The sequence below is a fragment of the Enoplosus armatus genome, chromosome 17 (assembly GCF_043641665.1).
Source record: "Enoplosus armatus isolate fEnoArm2 chromosome 17, fEnoArm2.hap1, whole genome shotgun sequence".
NCBI classification, from domain to species: Eukaryota; Metazoa; Chordata; class Actinopteri; order Centrarchiformes; family Enoplosidae; genus Enoplosus; species Enoplosus armatus.
Genome location: NC_092196.1, coordinates 15,782,780 through 15,801,414, shown reverse-complemented (window position 1 = coordinate 15,801,414; position 18,635 = coordinate 15,782,780).

Sequence of the window (18,635 nt, the reverse complement as noted above, 5' to 3'; positions counted from 1 at the left end):
TTTCTGTTGATCGACCATATATATTAGATTAGCTCTGAATGTCATGTACTCTTGAGCTCTGATAATGTTAATCAATGCACCTCATGCACATTTGAATTCTCTTCTGGAAAGGGAAGCGGCCAAAGAGTCATACACTTCTTCAGAAGGAGGTGGAGGAAAGTTTTGAGGCCAGCTTTGAGGAAACAATTTCGAAAACGAAAGAGTTTTAAATTGGCTGGATGCATAAAGACATGACTTCAGCTCTCCCTTTACCTCTAGTGGGACTCATCTCAAGTGTTGTACTCCTGGGTGAACCCAGTGGGCATCAGGTGTTGCCAACAACCATCAGCAATTTAGAGAAAGAGTCCTTAAAAATGTATTGACCTTGGCACCTTTACGCTGTAGACAGCTTCCTGTGGTGTCCAGCTTCAAAATGTATCTAAATTCAAATCACTCTATTTTGTAAATGTAAGAAAAAAGAAAGCATGGCATTAATCACAATGGCTGTGGTAACCTGAAGAATGTGCCCTGCGTCAATTTGATCTCTTATCTCTGTCTTTTATGATTATAAAATCTACTTGCATAACCTAACAAGACGCTGACAGGGTTGCATTATCTTGTAATATTATGTATTAACTTTCAGTGGCCAGTGGCCAAACAGCATAAATCAATCTTTGCCCCTCGCCTGATGCATTTCAGTCAGAGTTACTTGTGCTAAATTAGACATTTTTTGATTTTGACAGGATGACGAGGTTTAGGTGGTGAATACATCTCCTGTTATGTACTTATCCTGAGCTGCCAATCAAGGAGTACCCTCACTTTGCACTTAAAAGCGTGGCAGCTGGGGTGGAGGAGGGTGTTCAAAAGCACAACAAATCTTTGTAGCATGCCGCACAGTCACAAGCAACAGACTGCAGAGAGTGAGCAGCAGACTGGCAAAAAGTACCGCTGCTCTTTGAAAGGTCCACTCTGATGTAGAGAGGTGTGTCATGAACGCTGCAGGGTGGATCAATTGTGTGACGCTTGCTGACTGAATCTGGAGCCTATCATAATTACCAACAGTATTGAATTTCTAAAATGTAGTTTCTTGGGAACACATGGGATAAGATCTAAATGCAAGTGATCACATCAGCCAGGCTTTCCTACTGACCATGAAATAACTGTATGTGGGGTTATTAGATTCACATATTATTTGCTAATACTCGAGATGTGAAGTTCTTGATTTTACATCTGAATGCCTCAGTCTCAGTTAAGCCTGAAGGTATGGAAATGGAGAGCAACACAGCTAGTTTCCCCAATGGAGAATACGAGAGTATGTGCTGCCTGTTGAACCCACAAACAACAAGCCTTGAGCAAAGCAACACACACACACACACACACACACACTCAAACACACTAGAATACTTCCATTAAACACTTGCACATGTGCATGCGTATGCACACAGTAAACTTTGAAATTGCCTTTCTAAAAATAGACATGCAGTGATACTTACTGTACCCTCAACCGTAGCAAATGCTATCTACAGTAAAAAACACATTTGAAGACAGAATGGGTTTCCTGATAGCTTCATGAAAGCAAGATACTGGTGTGCTATTCCTTCTCTCATTCAATATTAAAGTAGCATGGCATGCTTTCTAGAGCACACATAATGATGTTGTAATGGCTCCACAGAAAAATAGAACATGGCTCGTTTTAGACTTTACTGTCATGTAAAGGTTAAAATCTTAAACATCTCAAGTTAAATTGTACATGCCACCTTATCTAAAATAAAACAAAATAGATGAAATATTCAGTTCAAAGGCACGTTGTACAATCTTACAATCATCTGCTCACCCTGGAGTTCTGAGTTCAGTTGCAACACTTTTAAAAAGTTTAACTACCATTTTATATTTCTGTTATTATTTTTAAGGAATGTGTCTGTAAATGTGTTACTGTATTTTTCATAGCATTTAACTCCAGTGTACAGGAGTAACATCTACAGTCTTTTGGATTGTCAAAGGTGAGAAATAAGCAAGCTTTTGCAGACCCTGAACCTGGGAGCAACTCACTGAGGAAATATAAATAGCAAACACTGTATTCTTTCAAGACAGCTGAAGTACGACAAATCATTCCTGCTCTTACAGTAAAGTGCTTTGGTAGAATGTAGCATTTTCTGATGGTGTCTTTGTCATCATATTCAAAATGTATAGTACAGCACCGTATTTTATAGTCAGTGTTTTATTATATAATATTCTATTTAAGGACCTGGCGCTCTAAGTGCGGCGCCTCTTGTGTTATTTTAACATGTAAAAGCCGTGCACTTAACCTTTGCCATATTGAAGGAAACCCTGCTGTTGACACTTCATTTCAGAGGTGCATTCCTAATCTTTTGTTTGAGCCATTTCTGTGCTCTGTGAACAGACTGGACCGTAGGGTACAGAAGCAGAAAAACTATTAAGTGGCACAAACTCCAAACTGGGGCTGTTTTGTTTTGCCTGGGGGATCATTCATTTAATGTCTGATCTTTGCCTCGTAGTTTCTCCTTCTTCGCTTCCAGGCTAGCTCTGAATAGTGATGAATAGCCACAGAATGGCAATCTGTGCCCAAGAGTGGCCTTGCACACATGCATGTGACAAAGACATTAATGTATTCCCATGTCTGTTTTTGCTCTCCAGGATTATTCATCAGGAACATCTTGTGAAGCACCATAATGACTTTTATTCTCGATCAAAGTCAGATCTCTTGAGTGACACAGGCAGTAATTTGTTATTATCTGGAATAAGTGGGGTAGAATGATAAGGATGACAAGTATAACAGGGGCTCTGCGTGGTTTTACTCCACTGCCTTTATTGCTTTTAGCAGATTGTCTTCGGGGCAGGACCAGCTGAAGAGGGCATTGTGTGCTGGTATTCTAGGATTGCCTGAGAAGAACAGTTAGGAACATGTGCACGCCGAGGACGGACTAATGCACATCGGCTCTTTTCAGGAAAAGAAAGGATTCATGCTACATTGTGCACTTTCAGTATAGAGGTGCATCGAGTCATGTAAAGCATGTACTGTATTCCTTTTTTTAGCTCTAATAATGTTCAGTATCTCAAACTATTTAAAACTGGAACTTAATAAACTAGTGCCAACATGACAATCTATAGACCCTTTGCTAACAAAATAATTGGTCTTTGAGTATGTATAGTAACCACAAAGTCTACTAGAATTCACATAATAGTGCACTTACAAAGACTGCTCAGAGGTTGCTTCATGTGAAAGGCTTTCTCTGATATTCCCATGAGCAAACTTTGAAGGCCCTGATGTTGCAGTGACACCCCTCTTAGTTCTTCTTAGTTCCATATAAAGTTCCTTTAGTTCCAAATAAAGATCCTATCAAGAAGCAGCTGCAGAACATCTCCAGCAGCACTGCAAGGATTCAAGTAAGACCTACAGCAGAGCAAAATCTCACCAACAGCTCCAGCATTAATTTAAAATGAGTCCTGTCATCAGTGCCATCATTAGAACTGAATTCAAACTGTGATTCTGAGGCTTGCAAAGGAAGTCCATCAAGCATCCCACAGTTCACTCTGGGTATTTTACAGCCTGTCTAATTGATATCATCATTGGAATAAAAATGAACTAAAATATCACTTTTCTTCTTCTTCAAACTGGGTTATTTCAGCCTTTTAATAGTGTGCATTCTGTACTCTTAATGCATTTCTTTTCAGGACATATTGCTCGTGGCCATATATTATGTCATAAACTTTATATAGATACACTCATGTCAGTTTGCTGAGATTGACTAAGTCACAGTCAGGTTATGAGGGTAGCTTTAAAGGCAGACTTCACTGTGTAAAGGACAAACGGTATAAGTCCTCCATAAAGGGGAGCATGCAGTTTAATTGATGGGATCAGAGGAGACTTAGAGGACTGTGAGATGTAAAAGCCTGGAATTGCTGCATCTCTGGAGAGCAACCTTAAGGCCCTATAGTTGTTTGCAGAGGTTGTCAAGATGACAGAGTGCTGTAAAATCCTCATGTTTAAGTTTATTATAATGCCTAAACCAGCCCAGTTTGGGATTTTCACTGTGTAGAATGTGTAGAGTGCCTGCAATATGTCAAAAATCCAAGCACGAGATGGTGAACGCATCCTACATTTACTGTTAGGTGGTGCATATCTGGGACATGATCTGACGTGAAAAATGACACAAGTTATCTCGCCCCGTTCAACTCACGAAGCTCATCGTGCACAGGGGAGAGGGAGTGTCAGGCCCATGGGGCTGCACTGTACACATGTTAACACGGAAACCTGCGAGACCGCAAACCTGGGAAGACACGGTGTGCAGAGTGCCTTCACACTGACAGTGTGTACGAGCAGTTTACGGGGGCATGTCCTAGCCACTCAACTGAATGTGCAGCAGAGAGATACTGTAGACTGTCCTCCGTGCACATTCTCCCTATGTTCATTATTTAGAGCATGTGTTCAGCGCATCAACCTCCTGCACACTTGCTGCTCTTGTTCATTCATATATTCAACACTGATAAATGTTAAGAATCAATTTGGCTCTGCAGACACGAATCCTGCAACTGTTCATTAATCCACTCATGAATATGGAATTGTTCAGACCTCATTGGCTCTTTTTACAGCGATGTGAGTAGCGGAGCCTCGGAAAATCTCTCCTGACCACAGTGAGCCTCTCTTTCCAGGTGAGAGCACTTTATTCTCCCCGCTTCCCTCTGCAGTAGGCCCACTCAATAAATCACAGTACAACGCTCCGCCTTTGCTCTGCAGCCACTAAGACACCAATGTCAGTGGCTGTGAGGACAAATTGTCATGACTCAGCAAACTCTTGGCTGAGAGAGGTGTGCGTTTGGTTTCTATTTCAAGAAATCTAAAAAAAACATGTAAAATATATCCAAGCTCAATTCAAAATAGAAAATGACCACAAATTGACCACCAATTCCTGCAATATGAGTGACGATTAATGTAATTGCCTCCTTTGACTGGATTGAATAATTAAAAAGGGAAAATGAACAGACATCATCTATAATACAAAGAGTAGAAAGTAACTTGAGATACAAGCATGTACAGGTATTGTTGTCTGTGAGAGACCTGTTTGAAAAACTGGTGTAACATTTCATGGCTCAATTTACAGTGTAGAGACGAAAAATCCTAATATGAGTGTAACATTGTTCCATGCTTATATATAAATAACCACAAATCACATGAATCAAACTAATTCTATTAACCATAATGCATTTTAGGTTGACACCATAAATGAGATCAACCTTTCGCATTGCAGCTCTTTTCCCCTGCTTCCTCAATCAGCACTTATAGAATGGATAGAGCAACAAGCTAAGTGTCTGCACTAAAGGCATTATTCAGTGTCTTCATATTGAAGGGTCTTGCCAGAGTTGATTCATTAAAGGGTTTGAGTGGAGCTGGTAATGCACTTTGGGGTCTGATGAAGCTACAGTGTCGATACTGAAGCCAAGCAGCCGGTTCAAGTCTTTGCACTGTGCATTCTCTAGTGCAATGGAGAATGTTCACAGAAATTAACTTATATATTAATAGAAACATTATAATTCTCCAAGAACACAATGATATTATATAAAGTGCAAAGTAATAAAATAAAAATACTTTTGGCTTAAATTACCGGCCGTATCTGAGTCACTCAAGGATTGAAGTTGTTATTAAATTCTGAGCAGCAGCCAACTCATTGGCCACAATATTCACTCAGTTATTCAAGCAGAATTTATTCGACTACTTAAACTTTTTTGTAAGAGTTTATTATAACACATTAAGTTCTTACACTTTGTACTTACTTTGTATTGTTGCACCATTAAAACGGAGCACACGTTCTGTTTTTTAGAGAGTGGCATTAAGTGCTATACTGTAGTATTTACAGTCTATCTGAAATGCAAATACTTGACAATATAATGTATTTATATGTGTGATATAAACCAAAACATGCTGAACCCAGAGCTTCGTTGTAACACTGCTGACACTTCATGCACTATTTAAATTTGTGCTCAGTAGTAGTTAGTTCAGCAGACTTTGTCAGTTGAAACTTGTGCTGAATGCTGATTAAACTAAAGTTTTGGTGTTTTCTAATTCTGGAAATAGGTCACTAAATCTCCCATCTATTACTATTTCAAGGGTAATGTAATTGAGTCTGTTCCACAGAACAAATATCTTAAATGATGATGGTCATGTCTTTTGAACTGCATATTTAGCAGCTCATCAAAAAGCTGCAGTTGGGTTTTTATTTTAGAAACAAGGCTTCATTTTCTTTTTTAATCCAAAATGAGACTCGCCACTTTCTTGAACAGTAGAGATGTTTACACAAGCACTCATCCGCTCAGCATCTTCTTGCTTATGAAACTTTTTTGTAAGCCAAATGTATTTTCATATTATCAATTTTCTGGTCTGCTTTACTGTGTTTTTACAATTGTATTGTTTATTAAATAATATAGAAATGAATGAATGCCTTTTCAATGACATATAAACCCAAAAGAATTCAAAAAGTCTTCACAATCCTAGTTTGTGAGTGGAAAAGCTACTAATGTGTCAACTGCTTTTGCATGCAACAACAACATTATGACATAAATAAAAGATGACATGCTGTTCACTGTGATGGATTACCTTTCTCAAGTAACATGAACACAAACAAAGACAAATTCATCTGGGGTCTCTCGGAAAGATGATTAAAATCACTGAACTTAAAGGGGCAGACCTACAATATACACTCCCTGCCTCAACGCGTTAAGTTGCATGTAGCTGTGTGTGGATTTAAAAGACATCCATTGAAAAAAGATCATCATTAACTAAAGTTGAGTTTCAAACATCATTGAATAGTAAATGCCTAATGTTTCATTGCTAAATCTCATAAGGGAGGTTTATTACATGTTTTACATTCAGTTTCTTTTGGTTCATTAATCAAGTCGCTAAGATGTAAAAAAAAAAAAACACAATGGGATGACATTCAACAAATGACGCACAATAAATCAAGCAAAATTTCTCTCTCTTTAAAATGTATAAGTAAAATATAATTTATAGGAAATGCATCAAATGTAAACCTGATTCGCCTGTACAATATGGGGACATACAGTTAATATATTCTCTATTTTTTGCTCTCTCACCAGCATGATGGTTTGATTTGACATTGTAGGTATTGGAGCAATGAATACAAATGCAACATCTATAATTCTCCATCAACTCCTCAGTTATTTGGGTTATCTGAGGGCTCCACGTACATTGAGGCTAATGTCTCATCACTAATGCTGAGGCACAGAAGCAGTTTTCCCCTGTTTGCCTCCTTCTCTCATCTCATCTTGATCTCGTTTACCCTCAAGAGGGTTTACGACCTAATAGGACTTGAGGGGTAGCGAGAAAGGGAGGGCAGCAGAGTGATATTTTGTGGCATACCTTGACCTTGGACGCCCGACAAAATTATGTTAGAACTGATTGCTCATAATCTTGGTTGGTGGTTTTAACAGTACAGATTCAATGTAGCATCTCAGGTGGCCTTGCAGTGAATGTAGCAGACTGAGTTGTTAAAGAAACCTGAACTCATCAAACTAATGAAATAAGCTGCTATACTGGTTTTCATCACATTGACATCCACAAGTATAGGTAAGCTTTTTGTGTGGCGGCATTTTGATTTACTCTTCTCAATAACAACCCTTTTCTATGTGCTAATCGCACAAGTGCACGTGACAGTGATAAAAGAAATACCACATGCCATGCAGCATCATTGAGCAGCTTGCACTCTAGGCTGCTTTAATGCAGTGGGATTTGCCAAAATCCACTCGCTGCATCAAGGGATGAGATGACTGCTGCAGATAGCTGGGCTGATGTCTCAGTGGGAAACATCATGTGCTTCTTTTCCTGTTAGTTAAACACAAGTTCTGGCATCTCCTTTCATCACACAAAGCATCTGTGCACACCAGTTCATCATCAGCTATATAGCTTTATTTGTCACTTCCTTGTCTGTAATCCTACATTTATCTTCCGTAGTCATGCACGCTGTAGTTCCACTCCCTGTTTCACAACTGATTGAGCCTTTAGTGTGGAGTCCTCAACACAACCTGCTTTACACTTTACTACTTAATTTGTGGTGCGTCTTACTCAACTTTGTACTTTCCACATTGATTGCTGTGAGCCCTCTTGTTGCCGGGAACATTTAAATTCTCTCCATGGAAATGCTGCTTGTCTAAGACAGATCAAGCAACCACTCTGAGCTGTGTGAGGGTATAATTTCATCAAATCAGTCAACTCATGAGGTTTGTCTGCAAGATTAGTTGCATTAAGTTTCTATTTTGAATTTAATTGACATGCATCCTGCATCTTTTATACTCACTTTGTCATAATGTACCAATTCCTCACGATGTTGTTTACTTGACTGGCAGAGCTCTTTCTCACGTTCTTGCACATTTTCTAACATCTGTTTGTGCTGGCTGTGTTCCTGGGCTTTGCTTTTCTCTCTTTGCCCCCAAAACTCCTCTGGGCTGGTCACCTATGAGACATTTCCTGTCCAATGGATGCATGTTCCTCCTCCTCTTGATTATCTGCTGTGTGGTATCGTTTATTTGCTGTGTCCTAAATACGACTGTTCTTTATATGCCCAAGATAAGTTTGAGTTCCTCAAAGTTATAACAGTTGAATTCACAACCCATCTCGTGGACATTGATCTCTGTTGCCATGCAGGCTAGTCTGCAACTCTGTATATTTCATTTGAAACTGTCAGGGGGATATCATTCTACACAGCTAATACTGGGTCTAAGGTACACACAGAGATAGCACAGTAAGAGAAACTGAACACATAACCTGTAGCTTGTAGTTAGACTGTGCTCTTCACTATAACTTTTGCTCTGTCCGTTTATATGGATAATTTCCTGTCTCATACGTAGTTTAAAGCCTTTAAGTGATAAACTGTCTTGCAGGTGGTGCTTAATGCCTCCTACAGAAAGTCTGGCACAGGCAACACCAGGGATGGTAGTTTGATAAAATAATAAAGTCATTTGTAATGAATGAGTAACCTATATAAATACAGGGGAGAGCTAACAGAAATGTTCAGTGATGAGGTCATATATCACAATGCTAAATACTGCAGTAACAATCCTGCTCGTTTACTTTTCAGCTTAAAACTGGGGAGGTTGGTGGCCTGCTCAGTGCGTTACTATGGAACTTTTATATCAAAGAAAAAAGTTTTGAAAACCAAAAATAATTGCCTAGTAATTATTAGTAATTATTGAATCCAACACAGAAAAACTGCGGGCATATTATGGTCAGATTATGCGACAACACATCTACAACTATAAATGCAGTTGAAATTTAGAAAATGCCAAAAAACCTCAACTCGCAACATTTGCAGGTCTTGAAAAGACTAAAGGGGAACCAATTTTGGTCTTGGGGAGTACTACTACTACAGATGTAAAATAGTTGTATATTTTGTGGCTCCAGAGGGAGCTGTGTAAAGTCTGATAAATTGCCTCAAGTGATCACTTGAGTCAGCATACGTTGGGGTTGAAGAATACAAGTTGGAAAATGAAAAAAATCTGGGGGTGTGGAGTTATAAAGAAGTGAGCTTTCCAGTCCTCTGAAGCCTGCTCATCATCTCTGCCTGAGGGTAGCGACTCAAGGCGACATTAGCCACTACTAGCATAACACACTCAAATTTCTGCCTGTCGGCGGTCGGGTTGCATTGAGAGTAAGGCAGGCGACAGGTTTGGACAAGAGGAATGCGGTGGATGACTCTTTTAATACAGGCTACAATCTTATTTGTGTGTGCATGTCATATTGTACATGATTTGGTTAGTGTGTTTGGTCTTTACTAAGAGAGATGAAAATGTACAGCGGTATGTTGCCAAATCAGCATGTTGAAAGGCAGACAAGCATGTTTTATGTCTTTGGGCTATTAAGGTCAAAGTAGAGCTAAGAACAATAAAAACATGACGGAATAGACAGTGTTGGAAATATGTTTTTGGGAAGGCCTAAAGGTTCTGTATCAGGCCTGTGGACCTAGCGTTGCCCATGGCTGCTCTGAAGCCACACTTCACAACAGCCTCTCAGTGCTGCAGCTGCCTCTTCTCCACCAGGATTAACGGTTTTGGAAGCGCCACTAACAGTCCCTACAATGTAAACCTCTCACAGCTCGCATGAATAGCGCCGACGCTCAATATTACTCCACGGTCGCATTAGTAAAGTATGATAATAAATGAAACATTCTCCTGAACACCCCATTAGTAAACCTTATCTTTTCACAGCCTCCTACAGCCACCAGCTATCACACAAAAGCCCACAAGCTGTCCGAGGCAGGAAAGCCTCTCTTCTGATTTCTCTCTCTTTCCTCTTTGTCTCTCTTCCCTCTCCTTTTTCCTTTTACTCTCATTTATTAATTGACTATTTTCCAATGCTACAGTGTGAGTGTACACAGTACCTTACTCTAAAAACCCAATAGATCTGATCCAGACCCATTTGAGTTAAGATGTTGAATAACTACATAGTCTACAAAGCAGTACTGGCGATTTTCTAGGATTCCTAATGTTCCAAAACTATTTTGTTGTTCAGGGTTTTTATTTTGTGATTTTCTGGATTGTTACTTGTATTTGTTGGCACTGGAGTCCCTGCTTTTGTGACCTACTCATGCCTTATTGGGGTTCTTTCAGTGTCACTGCTCTTAAAAGTCTCCTTTCCGCCCTGAAGCCAGACACCAGGAAGGATAAGATTGGGAGGTGTCGGAGGCATCTATACTTCTCTCTTCTGGCACATACAGACATACAGTAAATACTGTACTTAACTGTTAACCTGACAACTGAGGGCGCACCATCATCCTTTTTTCATAAATGGCTGTTTTGATTAGCACATATAATATCCAAATTATCCAATTTTGAGGAATATGATATAAACCATATGGTAGCTTACTATTTGACAGCCCTTTCCTTCCTCTCACCAACGTTCTCCTCTAACAATAACAGACACTGAATATTTTTACAGACTTTTCACACTGTTTTTCACACTGTTGTATCACCTGAAACTCAACGTAGTTGCAGTAGTGAGATTATCAGTATAGATAGCTCAAAGCATGTGTGACAAATTATTATTTACAACAAAACGCTCAATGGAGAGTTGGTTTTAAACAGAGATGAACACATTGTGAATGATTCTGGCTTCATCGACAGTCTGTTTAAACTCTGAGCACCTGGACAGACCTGATTGAGCCAGTATGTCTGGAACTGCTTGGGTTGGATTTGTGTTCTAAAAAAGATGTGTTTTCCAGATCAGAGTTAAACAGTCAAGTGGCATGTTCAGACTACTCTGGCTATAAATGTTTTTTTCTTTTTTTAAACCAGTGCACTTAAAAGTGGAATTTAAAAGGTATTTGTCTTTTCTCCTGGGAAATCCAAATGTTTTCCTTTGCCCGTACTGCATTATATATGAAACCTGAAAGTCAAGGCAGAGATTGTGTTCACCTAAGTGTGATTTGCAGCACATTGCTCATGCCTCCTTGCCATATGTCATTCTACCTGGCTGCACACCAGCCACCTAAAAGCCTGTGTGCTTACATCATCGTTCTACTGGGAAGAGATGTTTGGCAAAATGTCCTCCATTTTTCCACGTCTCCATGTTTCAGGTGGTATCAAAGCTCTTTCAGTGGTCGGTTGAAAGTCTTGAGACGACTAATGCAGGATCACTGAAGCGATAAAAAACATGATGTAATGAACTTTCTTTCCTCGCTTGGGGGTTGTAAAGAATCCACTGTTCAATTTACAGTATGATACTGTATAACCTCAATTTTAGCAATGTTACATGAGAGAGTAATCTGTAAAAGGGTGGTCTTTAAAACTCTAACAAACATTAATACCAGTAAACACTCTCTTGAGTAAAATATTGCATTGCTTACCAAGAAAGGGTTATGGCTTATCATTCTAAACACACAAATTCTGAATGGGGAAATCTTATGAGTCCAACCAGAGGCTGAAGTAGATCCTAGAAATGTTCATACTGCTGAATTCATCATAAACTATTTCCTATTCTTTTTAATAGTTACCCAAGCTAGTGGCATTACAGTAACAGTACAGTTAGCCTCCTGTTACAGTGACATCGGGTGTTGGTTTAGCACAAAAGTTGAAGGCAGGAAGAAAAGGGTAGCCTAGCTCCATCAAAAGTTAAGACAAGTACTCATTCTAGCTCATTTTTGTTGTGGAATTAAAAATAAAAATTAAATGCATAAACAACACATCATGGTGTTAGAAATCAATGTGGGTGGAATTATTTCTTTAAAAACCATTGACTCATCTGGCCAGCATCTCCAGCTGCAGCAGGTGTTGCCAGGTGCAATTGGTGACATTTAAAAACAAGGTACTTGATTCACTAAAATATTAGAAAAACTAAAGCCAGGGGTTGTAGCTATCTTGTAGAAACTAGGATTGAAATCACTTGTCTTGCACTGCCATGTGGATTCCTTTGAGAAGCTGTTTCTTTGTCTTCCCTGTGTGTTGTCCTGCAGTGTGGGGCTCCTGACCATCATGTGGAGAGTTGCGTCAGGCCACCCATCAACTTCTTAACAAAGGTGGGATGTGTTGGATTGTTCCTGTCTGACTTGTTATTGTTATTGTCACTAAGACTTGATACCTTACTGACTTACTCGAAACCCCCCCCCCCCCACACACATACACACACAAACCTCTGCTATCAGGATAGATGGGGAATGGCAGACCATCCCTGATGACCTCTTACACAAGGGTTAAACAATGAGAGTTGCATTGGGCCAACTTCAGAGATAATTATGGTGCTGTGTCAGTGTCAGGGCAGAGGGCGCAGTAATTGCACTTTGCCACACAAGCCTCCCGTAAGAGGTGTTGAGCTCATGGGAAGCAGCCCCCATGGGATTGAGTTGGATCATCCTGAAAGGCTGAGCATATGCAAATTCCATTGAGCAGAGATTCAGAGATAAGTGGCAAAGAGCCCATTTTAAGGACCTTGACTGTGACTGTAAAACTAGAGCTACAGTTCGTAGCTGTCGTCACCATGGCAACTTTTAATTGGTCTGTTCAATCTATAGAATTGTACTTAATGGATGTTTTAGAACAATGAATCCACAAGTGCTGTCAAAGCCAGCAGGACGCATGCTTCCACAAAGAGCTTGCTTCTCTAATGACGGCCAATTTGGTGGTTTTCATTTCACGATGTCTCATTCGAGCAGTCAGTAAATAAGCCTGAAATTGACCAACTAAGGTAAATATCCTCTTGAACATTTAATATTATTGGTGAGTGCTTTTACGGCGCCCTCCTGGGGTCAGTTGAGAGCCATGTGTGAATCTGTACTCTCGGTTTACAAATCCATGCTCTCGGATTGCAAATCCGTTCCAGGGAATTTGTAAACCGTGGGCACGGATTAGGTTAAACCCAATTTGTCAGCCTTTGTCAGCTGAGGTGTGGCAATCAAAATAAAGTACAAAATAACACCAAAAACAGTGAAAATCTCTGCCATTGTTAGGAGTTGAGCAGTATTTATTTCACAGTATTAATTGTATGACTGTACTGGATTACATTATATTTTACAGATTGTTGCCAATGTGACCACCCTCTGTTTGACATAGAAGGTTAGACAAATACCATTAATTGGCATGTAACCTAATCTTTTATTTAATGTTTATGTCTCCTGTACTTGATATTTTCAAGCTGATGATTTAATCCAGATCACTTCTCCTCTGTTGTCTCACACAAATGTATTCATTTTATGGTTTCAATAAGTCAGTTTCTTGTACTGTACATTATGTGCATTGTGATTTGTAACATTTCTTGAAAATCAAATGGAAAAACCATCAATAGATAAAATGGGATGTCTGAATGTTTGCATTTGGCTAATCCACTGAATTAAATACCTGACCTAAGGTACTTCATGACATGGATGATTATTTTCATTATTGATTAACCTGCTGATTTGTGTCCCAATTTGTCTGTTAATCTTTTTGTCCATAGCCCAAAAAGAGAATATTTGGCCTCTATGCTTGAAAAAGGACTGAAATGATCAATTGATTATCAAAATATTGCATTTGATTTGCTCTACATTGATGCTAATTTTGCCAGTAAAACAGTCTTCACTGATTTGTAATATGTCCTGGAAAGGAAACAACCAGAGATATTCAGGTAAAGCTACCTTGGTAGAAATAGTAAATCAAAATTTATTGGCTCATGGTATCATCACGTCATCCAAAGCTGTGTAACAGGGCTGTTAAAACTTGACGGTGCCTCCCTCAGAGGCCAACACAGCCCCAACTAAAAACTGAAACCATGGTGCAGTGTGTGATTGTACTGAATGATGGCACAAATTGTCAGAACACTTGTTTCTCTGTGCTAGTTAAGAAAAGGAGCCTTTACTACAAACCAATGAAAGACAAAACATCTCCCTGACCAAACAGGCAACTCAGAGGAATATCGTACAAGAAACAGTGTTTCAAAAATGGAACGTTTTCACACCAGGCAGACGCAGACTACAGCTTCTTTGAGGAAGAAAAGAAACTGTCAGTTCAGTGAGTTTAACAGCTGATCTGTAGGAAGAGGTCTGTCTTCTCCAAGAGAACTGAGCAACACTTTCCTTCTGTCTATCTTTCCCTTCACATGAACCTGTTAAAATGCCAAGATGTAAGGCAGCAAATGATTGGTGTAAGTCACTTGACTTTTTCTCATCACCTGACACACGTCCATCACTGTAATGTATTGAAGGAGCTCAGGGGAGATAGGACATGCAGAGATGTCCTGTGCTTAGAGTTGTGATTGACTCATGCCTCAGTGCCTCAGTCTGTCAGGGGATGAAAAAACCCACTTTTGTCTGACAGTGTGCTTCCCCCTCCCCCCCCCTCCCCCACAGTCTTCTTCCTCAGCTTTGTCAACTCTGTGTGCTGTCGTGGACCCAAACAAGCATCAGAGGACAAGCAAGTTATCTCTGTATGCAGGTCGTGTCTTAACATGTAGAAGCTTAAAATCCAGTAAAATTGTACTGAGCCTTAGAGGAGGTGTGCTGCTTAATGTGAGGCTCAGGTGAAATTTCACATGGCATGACTGACAACCATAAAAAATTCACCAAGCCCAAATGATTTGGCCCCTTGTCTTCTGTCTACCTTAAATTAAAACAAATCCACTTATACAATTGAATGATAAACATGTACACAAATCATGTAATCATGTATAACGTAATGGACTGTGAATATTTAATTTATCACTTTTTTTAAAGCAACCACAGGCACATCTCTCATTCTTTTTCCTATATAGATAACATGTGTAGCATAATGCAAATACAATTTTTTACAACATCACTATCTGTGTTAACACACCTAATGGACAAAATATAACAATAATAACAACTAAAACTGTGTACGACCTTGTAGATGTCAGGCACCATGTATCTGCTACAAAGAGCTTTTATTTTACCTGCAAAAGTCAGGAAGCTCGTGAGAATCATATTCTTCATTTTCCATTACTTTCAACACTATCGCATTTAGAGTAGTGCGAGTGGACAATGTCAGTTTTTAGGTTATTTACCACCTCCCAGACAGACTACAGTTTGTCCACCTGCAGAGCACACACCTCTGACTTCAGAATTTACTCAAACAACGTCCGCAATTTCTGATGGATCCTATAGTTTGGGACACTCAGGAGATTGTTATTATATTAAATATACAAGATTCTGGAGGAGAGTTCCATCAGCTGTAACTCTACCTTAGTAGGAGACTGAAAAGCACAGGATCAGTCATTTTAGCAAGTGCCCCAAAAACAACATTTGTTTACGTTCAAGTGACAAAGCCCTCTAGCGGCTGTAGGAATTATGACTCCTGTCTGTTGGGGCTAAAGCAGGATGTTGGGGATTTTATTATAGAGCTACAAAATCCACATAGGAAGGAGGTCAGGGTCGATGAATGAGTCACCAAAACACTGGACTCTAACCTTAACAAAGTAGTAACTTTAACCCAAACCACAATGTTTCTCTAACCCTAATTTAACCAAACCTTAACCGTAGTAGTGTAAGATCAGAAAACTCTTTTAGTTTTGAAACAGCCAGCAACAAATGTCGTCCTGCCGATTGTGGCGTCAGATTAAAAATCTGATGTTGTTCTGATGGGCATGGACCAAAATGTGCATACCACATAACACCATATCTAAACTGGAAAAACAAGGAATGGACTGCCAGGAGAAAGGAAGCACTGTAAACATAGTGTGAGGAGGTGGAAATGGAAAAGTTCTACAAATGAACTGTTTTCTTGAGAGACAGGATGCATGCAAGTAACAGACCATTAAACATTCTCTCAGTCAGTGGTGGTCAGTGCCCCAGTGTCTGTGGTGGGAATCTGTGGAGGCAGGCAGGATAAACAAACTGTGAGAGAGAGCGGCTGTATTGTAGGGCTGAGGCTGGACAGCCTGGAGGCAGCAGCAGAGAGGAGACTGAGGTCTAAACTGCCTCTTAGACAACACCTGGTGAGTTTATGCAGCTACAGAGCACCTTCAGCCTCTGGCTCAAAACCCAGAGGTGCTATAAGGAGCTCTTTGGGGGCTCAGCAACCATCAGCCTTTATGGTAGTGCTTTATTTTATTGCTTGGCTCTTTTTCCAACTTTGGGTTAAAGTTCTGAATATAAAGAAATCCCAAGCCGTTCAAGATCATGAAGACACAATACAGAGATTGAGCTCTGCATTGTTATGGATTTTCTCTCTAATCCTCTACACAAGTCTGTAAGACACAGTAAAAGGGATTTACCACAGAATTTCAGGGTTACATGTTATTCTAACTAAGATTGTAGAAATTCATTTGTATCATTCAGTGCCAAAAAAGAAGAGTTTATTCTGCCCACCCCCAACTATGTGCTCATACAGTACAGTTAGGAACAATAGATTCATCTGTTAAAGCAAAAGTTTGACATTTAGGGAAATACGCTTATTTGCGAGTTAGAGAGAATTAGATGAGAAGATTGATACCACTCAAAACATCGAATTATACTAGATATAACTAGTGAACTTTAAAGGTGCTTGTAGGTGGCTGACAGATCCAGCCTGGCTGTCTCTCTCTGTTTCCAGTCTTTATGCTAAGCTATGCTAACTGACTGCAGCCTCATATTTACCTTACAGGTAAAAGCTAATGATTAAAATAGGAGCAAAGAATTTAAAATTATTAATATTTTAACAAACAATTTTATTATCTAAAGAAGCTGGATTCACAAGTCTCTCTCAAAGCCTGAAACCAGGTGGCATAATGAAACCTGGTACAGTAAGTTTATTATGTCATGCTCAACCTTTTCTTGATACACAATAGTCTGTGGAAAATTAAACTACTGTATGGCATTAGCTGATTTAGGAGCCAGTGAGATTTGAGCATCTTGGTCTCTTCTGTTGCCAGGGGAATGGACTATAAAATCCTCTCTGGACAGTTGGCGCACTGGCCTTTAGAGTGAGCCCGGACATATTAGATCAGTGATGGCACTAAAGAAATGGTGTCAACCTCAGGGTGGGATGTGCCCAAGGCGGCATTGACTATCAGCTGATAACGATAGCGGCTGAGTCCTCGAGTCCTTTTCTCCACCAGCATCACTCGATCCTACTGAAGTTCAAATATGGAGAGCATATTCTGAGCATGGCAAATAATGGATTATGGGGATTAGAGGCAAGCAAACATGAAAAGAATCATATGTTTTGAACTTCCTTGTGACCCACAGTAGATGTATGCTCTCTCAAAGGAAGATGAAGCCCAGTGTGCCGCTATGAATGCGTCGTGACGCAAAGTGAGACAGAAGGGGTGCTGGACTGAGTGCTTTTATGTGCATGTGTTTGATGTGTAACTCTGTGTGTGGCAGAAATCAATTTACGGAAGATAATTGTTTATTTCCGAGGGGAGAGGAGGAGGCAATGAAAGATTGAGTCTACATCACTGTACACAAATGCCACTAATGGGGACAATGATCATCTCCAAATGAATCCAATTACGGGGCTTTTATTCTCACTCCTCACACGTCGTCATGTCTTCATATGGGCACAGTTATTCAGTCAGCGAAAGGTGATAAAAAGTTGTTGACCACATCACACCTCTCTAATAAACTCATATCTGTCCCAACAGTTTGACAGTTAAATAGAAACATGTGACAGCTGTCCAGGAAAGCTCAACCGGGGAGGTTGTGGCTGTGGTGAAGTCGATGGGATTACCTGAGGGATTAGGAACTGTAAATACAATAACAAAATAGTTTGACGAAGACACAATTACTCTGCCATGTTTGAGACAAGCTGATAAAGGCTCACCATGTGGATGTGAGGGTCTGAGTCACATTTGAAAATGTCTGCAGCCTGCTGACTAGAAGGTGGAACTCAAAATATGATTTAACCCAACATCAAATAGTCATACTCACTAAAAATCTGATGCAATACTGGGTTTATTTACCAAGTACTAATATTAGTACTTTAGTATTAGTACTTTACCAAGTACTAATAGGTTGTTTTGACCCAATGTTAGTGTTTTATATTACAGTTGGATTATTTACCCAAATTAAGATATGTCTATTTTGACACAAGCTAAAGTTCTACTTTAAAACTGTCACAAATGTATTGTTATGCAAAATGTTGTGCATATGACATTGATGCACACATTATTACCAATTAGTAAAAAATACTGACATATAAGTTTAAAAAGAGATATAACAGATTATCAT